General features: G+C 38.9%; 1 long non-coding RNA gene across 1 annotated transcript in view; it reads right to left on the reverse strand.

Moving 5' to 3' along the window:
- Nucleotides 1–3,936: 3,936 nt before the first annotated feature.
- LOC126271709 (uncharacterized) overlaps nucleotides 3,937–14,111 on the reverse strand; it is a 54,522-nt gene continuing 44,347 nt past the window's right edge. Inside the window, exons 3-5 of the long non-coding RNA XR_007549148.1 lie at nucleotides 4,620–4,771; nucleotides 4,327–4,525; nucleotides 3,937–4,234 (exon numbers count right to left, since the gene is read on the reverse strand). This is a non-coding gene — a long non-coding RNA (uncharacterized LOC126271709). The remainder of the gene's footprint in view (nucleotides 4,235–4,326; nucleotides 4,526–4,619; nucleotides 4,772–14,111) is intronic.

Raw genomic sequence — 14,111 nt, forward strand, 5'->3', positions numbered from 1 at the left:
AAATAAATTCCATACGCTGCCCCACAAAGAGCAACAGAAAAATGTTCACTCCATGCTCTGCATTTTGTCAATATGCAAGTGTGGACAGGTAACGATGATAGGTACTGCAAATGTGTTTCTATTGTCAATGAGATCCTGAGGAGACAGCTAGTTCTGACACCAATATATAACGGTTAGTGGGCTGCGGCCCTTGCAGATTTCGGATTATGAAATATGGAGCATGATGGAGACGGCCTGTTAGCTGCCCTGGATGCTAATGAGACAGCATTAGCAAATTATGGGGGTGGTTTGATAAATCTAGGGAAAACCAAGGGAAAAATGTTTGTTTCATAAACAACCCACTGTACTTCTCGACATAGTCTCCTTTGATGGATATACGCTAAGTCCAGCAATGTTCTAGCTTTTTCATCCCATTTAGATTCTGTCAAACTCTGCAGATTGCTATTAACTGCAACTATCACTTCCTCATTTGATGAGGAGGATCCCACCAAGCCAAAGTTGCAAGTTAGTGAACAGAAAGAAGTTACCTGGGACTAAGTCTGGTGAAGAGAGTGGATGAGAAACTAACTCAAATCCCAGTTCATGCCCTTTTTCCATTGTTATTGCTAATGTATGAGATGGTGCATTATCCTGGAGGAAGAGCACTTTTTTTGCATACCAACCTTGGTCTTTTTTCAGCCAACACAAGTTTCAAATGATCCAACACTGGAGTATAAGAGGGTCCAGTTATGGTTCCTCCTTTTTGCAAGTAATCTATGAGGACTATTCCTTGGGATTCCCGAAAAACCAGTGGCCATCACTTTACCAAATGCCAAAATGATCTTTGCCTTACTTGGTGCACTTTCACCAGCCTCTGTCCATTGTTCTGACTCTGGTGTGTAATGATGGATCTAGGGTTCATCAGCACTCACAAATCAACACAAAATGTCTTGCGGATTGCAATTAAACATCGCCAGACATGTGTTGTAATGTTGTGCCATATGTGCTTTTGGTCAGTTATGAGCAATTGCGGCATCCACTGTGCAGTCACTTCATAGCCAATTCTCCATGCAGAATATTATGCACTCGCTCAGTTGGGATGCCCACAGTCGCAAAAATCTCAGGAATTTTCATTTGGCAGTCTTGCATTACTACATCATGGATTATGCCAATGGTTTCATTTGTGGTGACCTTAACTGGATGTCCAGAGCATGCTTCATGTTCAGTTCTTGTCCAGCTACATTAATCCAAAAGTTAATGGTATTCATTGACGGTGCAGAGTCCACAGGAACTTCATCCTGTCCCATTTTGTTTTTGGGGGCAGTCCAGTTCTTCAAATGAAAATGTTAAATAACAGCACCAAACTCGGGTTTTCTCAATTTTCAATCACAGTCGACACACTGACCATTCTGATAGTTGTCAACAATGAACTTTAAGCTCTGTATATTGAAATTCTCTAAATAATTCCTGGAATAATCGAGCTTACCAACTGTAAAGGACCTCAGATATGTTCCATTCTTTCATGGAAACTTATTAAAACGCCCTCACATATATTTATTAGCTTTGATTTTACAAATGAATCATTTTCTCTGTGGCTGCAGTGAGGATGGCGATGAATGCAGTATGCAGGACTGGAATGCACTGACATCCATCTCAGCAGTGTCTCAGAGCCATCAGAAAGGTGACGGTAGATAACACAGCCTTCCTGCTATGCATGGTAGCCAGCCAGGCTAGTGGCACTTGCTGTCACCCTGTCACCTGATCGTGATGCCGAACAGCTCAACTACACTTGGTACTAGGGCACAATTGTGGTCATCAGAGCTTCCAGCAGTTCTGCACGGGACAGTGGTGGTGGTGCGTCGTTATGTCATGGCCTCTCCAACAGAGGAAGGCCATGGATGCCAGGTATAGGTAAAGTGTCCTATACCAATGGAGGTGTGCTAGCTACTGTTGCCTGCCAAACTTGCATCCATAAGTGGCTACTGGCATCAATGGCCTTCCTCTGTTGGAGAGGCCACGACATAACTCTGCACCACCATCACAGCTTTATACATATCTGCAGTCCTCTGCCACTAGAAGGCTCCGAATTGTAGCGTGTAACATGGCGGTGTGTAGTGTAAGTATGTCTGTGCGTGGGAAACAACATGCTGCAATGAAGTTTTGAATTCAAAGAGTTTGCCCACACAGGGAGCACCCTCTTCTTCTGCATGATAATGCCACACCACATACGAGTGCTGCGATATCTGCAACAATCAATCGCCTTGGGTTCACTGTCATTGATGTCCTCCATGAAGTCCCGACTTGGGTCCATTCGATTTTCATCTGTTTGAAAATGTAAAGAACATATTCTACAGTGACAGCTACATATTCCTCACTCTCACTTGGCCTGGAAATTTCGATGTGGGAAATTTCCGAAAAATATTTTTCGTTATACACGGTGTTCGGAAATTCCCGTTAGACACTTCTAGGATTTGAAGAGGGGGGTGAATAGGAACCCATGTCCGGCAACGTACCATTTCTTTTCCACAACGGTTTCAGTTCAGATGTTTAACTCAACCAATTTTGCTTGAGGAACTGAATTAGGTGTGCCGGAGTACGGTTATTAAGTAACAATTCAAAAGAAAACCTAACGAAAGATCCATTATCATTTATGCACATTTGTTTGTATTAACATTTGAACATTATGTGTTGACATTATTCCGAAATTAAAAAGAACCCAATATGCTGTACGTGCAGAACAGTACTGATGCGTTACAACAGTGGCTCGATGTGGCGACCGCCAAAGTTGTTACAGACATTGTACCTACGGAGCATGTTCTGGTACACTCTCCATCCCACCTGGTCTCTCCAGTTTCTAGTACAGCCGCCAGAATTTGTGCCAGCAGCTCTTCCTCTGTCTCTACAAGAATCTCGCAAATTACACTTTGCCTACGACGGTAACTGACATCAGGTAAATGTCTAACATTGTACATGTCATCATGTCTACTGTACTGCATACCAGGACAACAAATTCCAGAAATCTCCTCTTTCCCGCAATAAACATGGACGCGTTACACATGTGAAATGAAACTGTCTAGAAGGGAAACGATAGTTAGTGTTCCGTTGATCAATCTCACGGTAACAGTTATGATGTGGAACGTATTTCCGGACATTCATTCCTATGCAAAATATTATATACTCACACCCCTCTACAGGTCCTAGAAGTCTGTAACGGGAATTTCGAAGCGTCCTGTATTTTGCAAAAGAATGTATGTCATTCAGGTGTCTGATATTTTCAAACAAAATTTTTATAAAAATCAACACAATAACTATCCTGACAGTAAGACCTTGGTATTTCGCCAACAGTTTCCGCACTAAATCATTTGTGGTAGGGAACACTGTTTTTGCAGCAGCATAAATGCTTGGTAAAGCTAGCATAACACAGTAAATAGCTGCAAATTCTTGCAATAAGTGTCTTGAGATGCAAGGAAGTTGAAAATTACATACCTCATTTAGTTTGATTTAATCAAAGAGGGTATTATCTGTGTTCTTTGGGTATGACCACTTTTTTTTGTCTGTTTGGTTATACTACATGTTACTTAAAACAACCTTATTTCTATAGATATGGGGTGATTAATAAAAAAGAGACAGTAATATTATGAACTGTATGAAATTTGTCTGGACAACAGGACACTTAAACAAAACATGGACAATCCCATAACATACTGTGCTTATAGTCACCCTATAAGTCAGAGGCGATTCTAGAAGTCGGTCAAGGGGGTGTAGGTTGGGCTAACGGGGGGGGGGGGGGGATGGAATATCGCCCAACAAAAGGAGAGTTGGGGTCCTCCACCGACAAATTGGTAAAATTTTATTTTGCTTAAAGTAGTCTTTGGCAACTGTTTTGGAGTTCAGGTTAAAAAATGTGTATTAATAAATAATAAGACAATCATTTTAAGTTAAATTATATTTGTTGGTTTTGATAGTAAGCTATTTGCCACTATATTCTTTTGTTAAAATGTGTTTGAAATACATTGCAACCTACGTTGCTACATGATTATAAAAAATGATTGAATCTGTTGGCGTAATATATACAGCCCTCATAGCCCAATTTTTCCTTTCTTCAATTTTTTCGAACTTTTTCCTTCAGCTTACTTGGACTTGATGGAAATGAATAATTATGGTCTCCAGTATAACCAGAAACATGTTCATCCATGCACTCATTTTCTGCTGTCTCAACATTTCTTGGTTTTGGCTGTTTCCTTGCCTTGTTAACCTGGAAAAGGAACGTTCAAAATTATACACACTGACAGTATTTCCACACTATTTAACCTAAGCCCATATTGCATGATTTCCAGAACACTATACCTTTTTCAAATGAGTTGAAAATCCAAATACTGTCGGTATAGCATCGACCTTCAGTTGACGTCTATTTATATAATTTTCCATGTAACAATTCACTTCAAAATGAAGAGATCACAGCAAATGATTTCCTGTCGGTTGGAAGTTCTCTCTCCGAGTAGCAGCTATTCATTTCCGATTTATAAAATCATTTGTACGGGGAATCCTAAACAAAAACGAACGCTCATTAGGTATTATTTCTCAATGAAAAATACTGTATACAAGTAATAGAAAGTAACAAATAACCAGAAATGACTGACCTGTGAAATGTAATATTGTTTCCGTCTTTGTCTTTGCTTCCGTTCTTACTCTTACAATTAAAACCATCACATGAACGAACCATGTTTGCGCACTGTTTCCCTTCAAATGGCGGCTTGTATCAAGTTGTATACGTGGAAGAATCCTGGAGATACTAGAAGGTATCAGATAGATTATATAATGGTAAGACAGAGATTTAGGAACGGGATTTTAAATTGTAGGACATTTCCAGGGGCAGATGTGAACTCTGACCACAATCTATTGGTTATGAACTGTAGGTTAAAACTGAAGAAACTGCAAAAAGGTGGGAAATTAAGGAGATGGGACCTGGATAAACTGACTAAACCAGCAGTTGTACAGAGTTTCAGGGTTGGGGGGGGGGGTGTTTAAGGGGGACTAAACAGCTAAGGTCATCAGTCCCAGTTTCAGGGAGAGCATAAGGAAACAATTGACGGGAATGGGGGAAAGAAATACAGTAGAAGAGGAATGGGTAGCTCTGAGGGGTGAAGTAGTGAAGGCAGCAGAGGATCAAGTAGGTAAAAATCCGAGGACTGGTAGAAATCCTTGGGTAACAGAAGAAATATTGAATTTAATTGATGAAAGGAGAAAATATAAAAACGCAGTAAATGAAGCAGGCAAAAAGGAATACAAACGTCTCAAAAATTAGATCGACAGGAAGTGCAAAATGGCTAAGCAGGGATGACTAGAGGACAAATGTAAGGATGTAGAGGCTTATCTCACTAGGGGTAAGATAGATACTGCCTACAGGAAAATTAAAGAGACCTTGGGAGAAAAGAGAGCCACTTGTATGAATATCAAGAGCGTTGATGGAAACCCAGTAATAAGCAAAGAAGGGAAGGCAGTAAGGTGGAAGGAGTATATAGAAGGTTTATACAAGGGCGATGTACTTGAGGACAATGTTATGGAAATGGAAGAGGATGTAGATGAAGATGAAATGGGAGATACAATATTGCGTGAAGAGTTTGACAGAGCACTGAAACACCTGAGTCGAAACAAGGCCCCGGGAGTAGACAACATTCCATTGGACTTACTGGCGGCCTTGGGAGAGCCAGCCCTGACAAAACTCTTCCATCTGGTGAGCAAGATGTATGAGACAGGTGAAATACCCTCAGACTTCAAGAAGAATATAATAATTCCAATCCCAAAGAAAACAGTTGTTGATAGATGTGAAAATTACAGAACTATCAGTTTAATAAGTCATAGCTGCACAGAATACTAATGCGAATTCTTTACAGACGAATGGAAAAACTGGTAGAAGCCAACCACGGCAAAGATCAGTTTGGATTCTGCAGAAATATTGGAACACGTGAGGCAATACTGACGCTATGACTTATCTTAGAAAATAGATTAAGGAAAGGCAAACCTACATTTCTAGCATTTGTAGACTTAGAGAAAGCTTTTGATGATGTTGACCTGAATACTCTCTTTCAAATTCTAAAGGTGGCAGGGGTAAAATACAGGGAGCGAAAGGCAATTTACAATTTGTACAGAAACCAGATGGCAGTTACAAGAGTCGAGGGGCATGAAAGGGAAACAGCGGTTGGAAAGGGAGTGAGACAGGGTTGTAGCCTCTCCCCGATGTTGTTCTATCTTTATATTGAGCCAGCAGTAAAGGAAACAAAAGAAAAATTCGGAGTAGGTATTAAAGTCCATGGAGCAGAAAGAAAAACGTTGAGGTTCGCCGATGGCATTATAATTCTGTCAGAGACAGCAAAGGACTTGGAAGAGCAGTTGAACGGAATGGACAGTGTCTTGAAAGGAGGATATAAAATGAGCATAAACAAAAGTAAAACGAGGATAATGGAATGTAGTCGAATTAAGTCGGGTGATGCTGAGGGAATTAGATTAGGAAATGAGACACTTAAAGTAGTAAAGGAGTCTTGCTATTTGGGGAGCAAAATAACTGATGATGGTCGGAGTAAAGAGGATATAAAATGTAGACTGGCAATGGCAAGGAAAGCGTTTCTGAAGAAGAGAAATTTGTTAACATCGAGTATAGATTTAAGAGTCAGGAAGTCGTTTCTGAAAGTATTTGTATGGAGTGTAGCCATGTATGGAAGTGAAACATGGACGATAACTAGTTTGGACAAGAAGAGAATAGAAGCTTTCGAAATGTGGTGCTACAGAAGAGTGTTGAAGATTAGATGGGTAGATCATATAACTAATGAGGAGGTATTGAATAGTATTAGGGAGAAGAGAAGCTTGTGGCCCAACTTGACTTGAAGAAGGGATCGGTTGGTAGTACATGTCCTGAAGCATCAAGGGATCACAAATTTAGCATTGGAGGGCAGTGTGGAGGGTAAAAATCGTAGAGGGAGACCAAGAGATGAATACACTGAGCAGTTTCAGAAGGATGTAGATTGCAGTAGGTATTGGGAGATGAAGGAGCTGGCACAGGATCGATTAGCATAGAGAGCTGCATCAAACCAGCCTCAGGACTGAAGACCACAACAACAACAACAACAACAACAACAACAACAACAACAGTAACAAATTATTTTTTTAAAAATCAAATTCTCTGTGATATACTACTTGATTAGGTACCTTTGTCCAAAAAATGATGTAACAACTTAGCAACGTTGTAATTTGTTTAAACACGTTTTCTTCATCTCTACATAAAACCTGTTATGTAAAAATAATACTGGATATTATACACAACACCGATATTAGGACTAAACCAAAAAATAAAATTTAAATATTTTCCCTTTCGAATGTAATATTGGTTGCAATTAAATGGCGTTTCATCGCATTTTTTTTTACCGACGCAATATTACTATATCGCTGGCTATTCACTTCTTTAAACTTACCGAAACACGAATTATCTATACTATTATACAGACGAGTTGTCACGTAAAGTTTTTACCAAAAACATCATGTAAAAATTTAGAGTAAATCGGTCATACATATAAACGGGAAACGTTAGCAAAAATGTGACTGATTTACGTAAAATCTTTACATGATACAGATGGACATGGGCTACATATCTTTTTTAAATTTATGTGCTACATAAATATGTATACCTATTCTGTAGTACGGTATTAAATAAAGAATAGTCATTACTTTACCAAAAATCTCTAAAATGATTTACTGAAAATTTCTACATGATGCTCTAATAAACATTTGGGTGGACACAGGCTACATATTTTTTAGTATGTCTGGCAGTTTATATATGTATTATGTAAAGGGGACATGTTGTTACCAAATATCTCGAAAAGTCCTTGACCGATTTCCTTCCAGTTTTACACACTACTCTAATACATATTCCGACTGACATAGGGTATGCTACTAAAATAAATAAATAAATAAATAAATAAATAAATAAATAAAATAACAGTTTGCAGGTTTTCTCTTCAAATCGATTGTGAAAAGCATGTGCTGTGCTATGTCGTGCCGTGCTGTAAAAAGTTTTGGTTTCATTTACTTTCTTGAAGTCAGTTTAAGTGCGCCAGAAGGGCATTTAAACAATCAGAAAAAAATTTCGCCCATATATACATTCTTCCTCCTTGAACACAATATTACACAAAAATGGATACACAACAATGCCCTGGTTTGTTTCCTGTCTCGCTGTTAGTTTTAACAGAAAACAGGAACGTTGTAATTGTGGCTGTCTTTTTAATCCTACCATTTCACAGATTAAATATTGTAATTGAAACTACTAGCCTCAAATATCCAACAGCTAAAGAGATCTCTCCCATATCCTGTGTATCAATGATCCCAAACGATTTCATTATAAGCGATTTTAATTCCCAATATAGGTATAATTTGCATGAACAGTAAACAAGACTCAAGGTCAGAGATAGTATGGGAAGGGGTAGAACAGAGAAGGGGGAGGAAATGGGCATAGAGAGGTGGAAGAATGACATGCACGCAGGGAGGGAGGGAGGAACAGGCAGACCAGACGTCCAGGCCTTGCGAGGACACTCCCGATTTTCATGTAAATGTCCCGGTGTCTCGAGAAAATCATTCGAGACGCTAATCGTCCCAGTTTTTAATTGAGAAATAAAATGCATACAATAATAATTCTTATTTACTGAATTATTTCTTAAAAACAAATTTCCTAGTGTAGGACGTTACAGGAATGTATTTTCACAATATCAACCATATTTGGTTTAACCCGTCTTATGCCTAAAGAAAGAGGAAGGGATATGTTGAAAACAAAAGCCTCTAACTTGCCGATCTTCCAAAAGGAAGTATAAAGAAGCATCACTTAAGCCATTTCTCTTAATGGAACTGTAGCTGTATGAAAGTTAATTTTGTGAAGAATGTGAGCGATGCTGCATGTGATAGTAGTACTTATTGAATGTTGTTCGGCACGTATGCCTGTTTGCCCTAGCAGTCAGCAGTTAAACGAAATGGCGGCGCATTGTTAGCAAGTTTCACTCACTCAAGTGACAAAGCTTCGATCTACTGGTGTTTGGAACAACTGACGCCAATTCTCACTTAAAAATGAAAGTCGTGGATTCATCAACTGTGAGGGGAAAGTTACTGTCTACTATCGTTAGCAGTCAGTGAATGTGAATATTAAACTCAGAAAATGTGGTGTCTGATGAAAATGCCCAAGCGGAAGTGTTCATTTAATGAAACGTCAAACAAAAAATTTCCATTTTCTACAGAAAGAGATATAAACGATGAAGTTGAGTGTACAGTATGCACATCGGTGTTTTCAATAGATCACAGTGGGAGAAGCGACATAAAAGATCGTCTCCATATGTAAAAGCACAAGGAAGCGTCATCGACCTCTACAAGTAGCAAGAAGATGAATTCGTTTCTAAGAGAACCACCCCAGGAATGCCATATTTAAAACTGGCTGCTAAAGAAGGTACGTTGGCTTATCATGCAGTCTATCACAATCATGGCTTTCAAATTAGCTTTCGATCAAATCATTGTACGGTACTTATTCTTTGATCCATAAGCTTTTCAGCAGCTATAAATGTTGTGCTAGGAGTAAAAGTGAAGCAATTGTTGTTAATGTGTTTGCCTCCCATGTAATCTTATGGTAATAGCTAATGAATTACAAAAAGCAAATTATGTTTCATTATAGACTGATCCATTAAACCGCAGAAAAATGAAAATTAGTGGTTCGATACTGCATTCCTGGTTTCGGCATAAAAATAAAATGTTGCACATTGAAGATGTTCTAAACGAAATAGCTGCTACACAAATTCATTTTATTGAAAAAGTTTTGACAAAATGTGGTTTAATGGGCAAGGTGCTTGCATTTTCTGCAAATACCAATTTTGAGTAAGGCAACCGCAATGGAACACAGAATGTTTACCAGACACTTCAAGCAAAATTAAGTAAATCACTGGTAGGTGTTGGTTGTGGTGCTCACATATTGCACAATAGTGTTCAGTCAGCAGTACATGGTCTGCTAACTGATGTGAGGTGAATATAAGTCTCTGCTAAGAAACAGCAAAACACATCGGCTGTCTCTTATTCGTGCCTTGCACAGTGCCCTGGATGTGTCTGAAAGACTTAAGTCATGCTTTTTGTCCCTTGACAACTGCTCTTAAATTTCGCTCTATTCCTTTTCTAATAGCTCTTTGCCATTATGGTTGAGATTTTTGGGAGATCACTTAGAGGTTTTAGTTGCTACCGTTAATCAAATTGAAAATCAAAATATCTCACTTATTGAAATTTCTGATTTTATTGACAATCTTATATAAAAGTTTATTTCTAGAAAGGTCAATAGACTTTCTAGCAACAGCAGTTAAAGAACTGTTGAAAAATCTTGTAGAAGAAGGAATTTTTACAGAAAAGGAGGACTTCAGAACATTTGAAACATTTTCGATGACTATGTGAATTACATAAAAAGTGGACAGAAATTCAGGATCTCTTTTGGATTCAATGCGACAATCTACCTCACTGGACTAAGGTTCAGGATTCTCTTAGATTTTTGTCTCAATATGGTATTCCTCTGTGTGCTTGCAATGATAATTCATTATTCGATGTGTTTAAACATGTTAAGAACATAATGGAATAGCATATCAAATACTGGATATCAGAGACTGTGCTTCTTGAAGAAAGATCCACTGCCATATCAAAAAAAACGTGAAATTTCTATTGTTTGTGTAGAAAATGTAGAGAAAATTGTTAATTTTGCTTTATTTCTGCCAGGTACAAATGCTGCAGTAGAAAGGGGCTTCAGTTTGGTTAATATGTATTGCCATGATGAAAAAGGTCATGCTAATTTTGATACAATGGTAACAATTATCATTGTGAAAAGTCGCTTCAGTGTATCTTGCACAGAATTGTATGATTATCTTATAACAAGGAACTGCTAGAATCAGTTCACTCTTCTAATAAATGTAGCAAAGATAAATGTTAGGCTGAAATCTGTAATTTGTATCTGATTAGTATTACATAGTTTTTAGGATTAACCAATTGTACCCATTTAAAATGGTAAGTGACAAACATTGCAGAAAATATATCGAGGCTACTATACCAAAAAAATGTGTATCAGTCTTTTTTATTTTCGAAGAAAAGAATTTTGTTTGTGTATATTGTACTTAAATTCTTCCTTCCAAGTCACAAATGAAGATACGTTCTTGATATGGCTTTTCCAGCTGCAACATCATCATAGGTCTATTATCGGTTTCAAAATATTATGATAACTGACAATAAAGGTAAGTGTTACTGTGGTACTAAATTTAACTTCGAAGTAATAGAAAAAGTGTCCCAGTTTTTTGTCTTTGACATCTGGTCAGCTAAGGGAGCAGGGGCTGAGGAACGAGAGTTGGGTGGAGGAGGTGGATAGGGAGAGGGGAAGCAGGTGATAGACAGAGACAGAAGGGAAGGAGGAAGAGGGGGGAGGAGATGAACAGAGAGAGGGAGAAGAAGGTGATTAGGTCGTATATCCAATTCCCATACACACATAGCAGTTTCGAAGCATTGCATGTTCACTGGTATAGTTACAAAATCCAGTTCCTTTACAGAAATGCTCTTTAAATAAGTGATCCTGTTATTTTTTATTACAGCATTTATACAACGATTCAGTGTTAATTATTCTAGTATAGAGAGTATAGATCTTTCCTCTACCGTCAGCGTTGTACACAACTACAAGTCAGCAGTATAACGCCTGATGTCCTGACAATCAATAATATCTTTCTTTACTACCAAACAAAATGTTTCGTAATTTTCAGCATCATCAACGCCTTGAGCAGTTTCCAGCCTCAGGCTGTGTCTGTCCGGAACATAAAACTCGCCACCTAACTCTGCCTTCCCATCAACTCTCTATACTCATTTGCGTCCAGTCTGTTTCTCTTTTTTCAACACACTCCTCCACACTTACCAGCCATCTGTCCTTTGGTTGTCTTGCTGTGTCCTTTGGTCTTCCTGCTGGTCGTTTCCTTCGCATCTCCATTCCCTGTATTTTGTAGGTAATCCTGTTGTTTTCCATTATCTTTAAGTGTCCGTACCATCTTAATGTTTCTGTACTGTTCTACAAAGATTCCTCTTTCACTATTTCTCTTAGTCCTTCATGCCTCATCCTATCTCTCATTGTTACTCTTGTCCTAGTTCTGAGGAACTACTTTTCCCATAATCTGCATACATCTATTATTTTCATTTTCATGTTTCAGAATCGTAGGATAATATTGGGATGTAATAACTTCCGTATATTATTTATTTGCTTTTTTGTCGGACGTCTTTGTTCCAAACCAGCCTCCTAACACTTTGTAGGAATGCGTCTGCGTCTCTGCCACATACAATAATCTCTTTCTCATTTGCCGGCTGAGTGGCCGTGTGGTTTTAGGTGCTGCAGTCTGGAACCGCGAGACCGCTACGGTCGCAGGTTCGAATCCTGCCTCGGGCATGGATGTGTGTGATGTCGTTAGTTTTAACTAGTTCTAAGTTATAGGGGACTAATGACCTCAGAAGTTGAGTCTCATAGTGCTCAGAGGCAATAATCTCTTTCTCATTTCTTCTATTTTTCTCTATCACACTTCCCTGGTACTTGATGCTTTCCACGTAATTGACACTTTCCACCTTCTTCAATGGCTCATTTCCAATCCTTATTCTTCTTTGTAATTGGAACCAATGTTTCACATCTATTTACATTAAATTTCGTTTCATACTGTCTAACAATTTCTTCCCAAGCTTCTAGCTATTCCTGTATCTCCTCCTCCCGGTTCCCACAGATCATCAAGTCATTCACAAACACCACTGCTTTTATCTTGTCTTCTCCAGTTTTTTTTCTGCCTTGTCAATCATTATCTCTTCCAAGCGCACAGTGAAGAGAAGAGGTGACAATGCATTGATCTGTTGCACACCACTTGTTTTCTGGAGTGAACCCATCCTTTCATTACCACTTTCACCCAACTCTGACTTCCAAAATACATCTCCTCCACTCTGTTTGTTGTCTCTTTTTCCACTTCCTTCTTTTATAGTGTTCCCAGACCTTTCTTCTACAAACGCTATCAAATGCCTTTTCAGTATCAAGGAAGCCCATCACAAGGTCTTCCCCAAATTCATTGTAGTGCTTCTGGAGTTGCGTCACTGCAAATGTGAAGTTAATAGTTGACGTCCCCGGTCTGAAGCCATGATGGTCCTCTCTCAGTTTGTTCTCAATCCTTATTCAGATTCTGCTCTCCAGGATCCTGTCATATTCCTTGGCACATTATGTTATCAGTGTGACTCCCCTGTAGTTTCTATAATCCTCCTTACTGCCTTTCTTGAAAATAGGGACAATTACTACCATCTTCCAATCTTCTGAAGCCTTCTTCTCCTTCCATACCACCCTTATCACACTATACAGCTTCTGTTTCCTAACCTCCCCTGCAGCCTTCATCATTTCGACACTTACTTCATCCACACCTGGTTCCTTTCCTCCTCTCATATTGCCCAGTGCAATTTCAATTTATTCCCATGTCAGGTCCTGCCCCCCCCCCTCCCACTCCTCCCAGAGTTTACTTCTACCTCATTTAGGTTGTTATCCTCATCTCCAAGTCTGTTTGGATTTAGCAAGGCTCTGTGTCTCTTTATTATTAACCTCTGCCCTTTACAATGTTTTTCATCATTGTTGCATCTTCTCTCAAACGTCTCTTTTTACTTTACAGCATTCCACATAGTACTTTTTTGCTTTCTCTGCTACTTCACCATCATCTCTGTCCATTCTTCCATCCACTTTCTTCTCTCCTCAACCACTGTCTTATTTGTCTCTTAATTCCATCTCTTATGCTCCTCTCTTGCTAATTCGCTCCTTTCCTGGGACCACTGTACAAAGGCATCGTTATTCCTTCCCGCCATCTTCTTGACTGTTTCATTTCATCAAGGAGTTTCCTCCCACCGTTTTCTGCCACTTCTCCTTCTATATACAGCTATCGCAGTTATACCATAGCACTTTTAATTATCCCCATTCCTCGTCTCCTGTTTCTGGTTCGTCCTTTGGTAACCTTTCCCTTATAATCTTGTGTTATTCTTCCACGAATTTCTTTTCCTTTAGTTTCCATAGTCTAATTTTCCTTTCCTGGTTT

The sequence above is a fragment of the Schistocerca gregaria genome, chromosome 1 (assembly GCF_023897955.1).
Source record: "Schistocerca gregaria isolate iqSchGreg1 chromosome 1, iqSchGreg1.2, whole genome shotgun sequence".
In the NCBI taxonomy this organism is placed as follows: domain Eukaryota; kingdom Metazoa; phylum Arthropoda; class Insecta; order Orthoptera; family Acrididae; genus Schistocerca; species Schistocerca gregaria.